The sequence below is a fragment of the Lathyrus oleraceus genome, chromosome 1 (assembly GCF_024323335.1).
Source record: "Lathyrus oleraceus cultivar Zhongwan6 chromosome 1, CAAS_Psat_ZW6_1.0, whole genome shotgun sequence".
Taxonomy (NCBI): Eukaryota; Viridiplantae; Streptophyta; class Magnoliopsida; order Fabales; family Fabaceae; genus Lathyrus; species Lathyrus oleraceus.
Window position 1 is genome coordinate 382,166,819 of NC_066579.1, and position 4,211 is coordinate 382,171,029.

Consider the following 4,211-nt stretch of genomic DNA (forward strand, 5'->3'; position numbering starts at 1 on the left):
TGTTGTTGTACTTTTTGTTTCCCACATAGTTAACAGAAATAGGATTTACTGAGCAATCTTCAAATAAATAAGCTCCCCTATAATAAACATAAGCAACCTCTGATATGTTAGTTACAACCTTGAAAGGTTCGACTACTGACACGTCATGACTCCTCAACATATTTTTCATCATTTGGAGAATCTTAGCCACTTGATCAACAAGATTCGTGGTTTCTGTGACTTCATGAACACCAACTTACTTCTGTTGAGTTGAGACAACAATAGCTCTTGTAATTGGCCATTGGTAGGTGTTAGTCGTAATACTTTTAATCAATTTGTACCCTTCTTCATAATACTTAGATAGAAAATATCCATCACTAGATTCATCAAGCATATTTCTTGAAGATGGGATCAATCCGTTGTAGAATATTTCTAGTTGGCTACAGAATGGTATACCATGGTGGGGACATTACCTTAATAACTCTTTGAATATTTCTCAAACATCAAATAAGGATTCATCATCTCCTTGTCTAAATGAAGTAATTTCATTCCTCATCTTAGCGTTCTTGACAGAAGGAAAATACTTAGCTAAAAATGTTTCAGCTAAGGCATTCCATGTGGCTATGGAATTGGGCTCTATAGAGTTCAACCAACTCTTGGCTCTATCCCTTAGAGAATATGGAAATATCCTTAACCTGAATGCATCATCTGTTATGCCAGGAATCTTAAAGTTACTTGCAACCTCCAGAAATTGCCTTAACTATATATGTGGGTCTTCATTTGCAGCGTTTGAGTATTGACCAATGGCTTGCAACATTTGAAACATCATTGATTTAAACTCAAACTGAGCCACAATGATCTCTAGTTGAATGGTTCTCGTGCTCATGGCATTCGGATCAAATACAACATAATCCCTAATGTTTCTTGCCCTAACATTGACAATGAAAATGATGTCATTATTTTCCATGAATCGTTATCCTTCAATTGGTTCCTTTATTAAGTCAAAACTAAGAAAAAATAGGAGGACTTCCTGGTAAGTTCCCAGTAACTTGAAATCTTCTAAGAAATCTGAATGTTCTTTCAGGTTCAGGATCTCCTCTGTAGACTGGATTTAAAAACCTGCACGTGCAACAGCTAAGCATTTGTTGTGTCACCATAGTACAAAAAATGTCATAAGCTCAAATGCTTGTTTAATAAAAAGAAATAGTGTTTTTATGCAAAATCAAAATGTTATTCTTGATACACTCCCCGAAAACTCCATCAAAAATGTGTTGCTTAAAAATGTGTGATGTCATATGCAAGTATACATGTATTTTAATGTAGTAAGTGATAGAATAGTAAGGGTGTCCAACCCACAGGGAGTGGAAAATAACTTAGGTTGATTTTGTAAAACTATCTTTTGTAAATGATCATTAGAGAAAATAATAATAGTTGATGGTTGTCACAAATTCAATTTTGGAATAAACAACGGTAAAAATAGTTAATACGAATAAAATGAAGTCAATATTGGAGAGCATGTTGGGAAATGATCCATTAATATAACTTGTCTAATATGTATACATGATGTGTTATGTCGTGCCAGAAGAGGTCAAAAAGTGATCTTATGGTGTATCTGTACAACATCAGAAACATATATAGTAAAGCAAGGGGATAAATCTTTAAACCTCGCTTATAAGTTTGATGCATGTCTAGTTGTATTCTGAATGTCCTCTATGATTGTAGCTCTTTATGTCTAAAGTAGCTAATATAGTGAATATCTTTATCCTAATATTTTCAATCACTTTTATCATAAAATCCACTTGTTGTTGGATCTCTCACAGCAACAAGCTTGTATCTTTTCCTAAGTTGATCATTCAAAGAAGTAGATTTATGAAAGTTTAACACATGATAAAACAAATCACTAACAACATAACACTTAACACTAACGATTATTTCATATTAACTTCACATTTCTCAATATAAAAGGGTTTAGCTTACGATGAGCCTAGTACATACATCAACATTGGATCCTAATCTAAACATTTGTAAACACGTAATGAAAAAGAAATGGAAATCTAAGAGTAACTTATTCGCCTTATTTCAATCTTTAATCAGCAAGAGACGACCTCTATCATGCAAAATACTGGTAGCATACACTTGAGATTATGAGAATAAGAAGATCTCTAATTTTTTCAGCTCACTCTCTTCACTAATTTCTTCCAAGTGTTTCTTTCTCTGAAATGTTGAACCTTTCTTGCATTTCCTCCAAGAGATCCTTTTATAATCACTTCCATATAGGGGTTTTATGTTGTCTTGCATCATGGGATTTTGGATATTTGTGAATTTTGGCTCAAAGGAATCAACAAGTTTCCCTCCAATTCTTCATTTTCGTATCATTGCGGAGTTAGGTACAACCAGCATGTGGGAGACAAAGTTTCTTGTGATACGTTAGTGGCACAAATATTCAGAAGGCGGTGTATTGCGTACCTGGTCGCTATAGTGGATTTACTATGGTGCAGAGTTTTATCCTCTAGCGCCTTGTTCTTATCTCTTTTCTATTTAATTCAAATGCACTTCATTCTACGTATTGGTGCCACATAAGCCCTAAAACTAGGAATTTATACTCTTTGTGACTTCCATTGTATCCAGATCTCCACTTTTATTTGGGGTTAAAGCCCTGTTCCTGAACTGTCGTACCAAGACTCATCAAAAGTTATCTCTACACAAACAGCAAACACATAAAAACTCACAAAAGAGAGCACATATTGTGCTATTTGTAATCTACTTAAAAACAACAAAATGCATTAAAATAAACTAGTAAATAACTAAATTAAAAAGATAAATTCAAGTGCTAAGGTTTGTAATAACTCACAAAATGTGAGTTATCAAAAGTCTTAGAGAAGAAAGGAGTTAGGATTGCATATATTTGAGTTATCCAATATATGTATGAAGGGATATCAACTAGTGTGCGGAACTTTAGTTTTTTACGAGTTCAATATATAAATAAATAATAAAAAATGATCAATTTTTTTAAATTGTGGAATGAAATAATTCATCCATAACACCATGTTATTGATAGAAGTAATAAATTTTCCCTAAAAAGGTGAAACCTTAGTGAGAGAAAAATGGGAGTAAATTACAGTTTTAATATTTAATTTCTAGAGACATTATATATATATATATATATATATATATATATATATATATATATATATATATATATATATATATATATATGAATCAAATACTTTCATTTTCAAAAAACAGTCAATACATCTGATCCTATTTGGATCCAGAAAGAGCTTACAAACTCAACAATTACTACAAATCCACAAACTGATCTACATTTCTAATCTTTGCATAAATTACTAGCATTAAAATGAATATTCAGAGCTCTATGCATAACACATCTTTTGACTATGTTATATCTAATGGTGTCTTTAATATCAGGTTTTGTACTTTGGTGAGAGAACACTCTTGCATTTCTTGACCTCCAGATTTCATACACTTCTCAGCAATAGCAATTTTCATAAGTTTTATTTTCCAACCTTTTCTCTTGATTTCTTGTATGAGCCATCTCTTCTCCCTGCTCCATCCTGCAGGATTTTTGTGATAGCCAATCCAGGTTAAGATGTCTTTCCATATGCTCTTTGTGTTTTCACAATAAAAAATAGGTGCTCCATAGATTCAGTATGATCATAATACACACAAGCCCTATCAGTTGTGATCCCAAATTTCCTTAGCCTATCTTTTGTGGAAAGTCTTCCCATGAAAATGAACCAAAGAGTGAAAGTAGCTCTTGGATGAGCATAATTGCTAAAGAGTGTCTTCTTCCAATCTACCTGCTCCTTCTCTCCTCTCAGTGCTCTATACATGGCAGAAATTTGATATTTACCTGTGTGAGGGGCATCCTCTCAATATTGGGTTTGCTCTACTTTCTCTCCGCTTTTCAAAATATTTTTCAGTATCCAGGAGCATTGTACTAAAACAAGTCATAATCCAGTTGATGAATTTTGGGGGAAAACTCATTGCTCTCATAATAGCTTCCAGTGTTGTCCACTCTAGTGTGTCATAGGCTTTTTGCAGGTCCATTTGAATGGCACACCTAGGAGAAATATGTCTTTTGTTATAACCTCTTAGTAGTTCATGTTCAATGAAGATATTTTCATGAATTAGCTTTCCAAGTACAAAAGTTGATTGACTCTCATCCACTACTATATTGATCACCTTACTCAATCTTGTTGTTAGGAATT

At 33.2% G+C, this 4,211-nt stretch overlaps 1 non-coding gene across 1 annotated transcript; it reads left to right on the forward strand.

Moving 5' to 3' along the window:
* The first annotated feature begins 431 nt into the window (after nucleotides 1-431).
* On the forward strand, nucleotides 432-538 carry LOC127117072 (small nucleolar RNA R71). Its single transcript, XR_007801834.1, has one exon. It is a non-coding gene; the product is annotated as a small nucleolar RNA R71 (small nucleolar RNA).
* The last annotated feature ends 3,673 nt before the right edge of the window (nucleotides 539-4,211 follow it).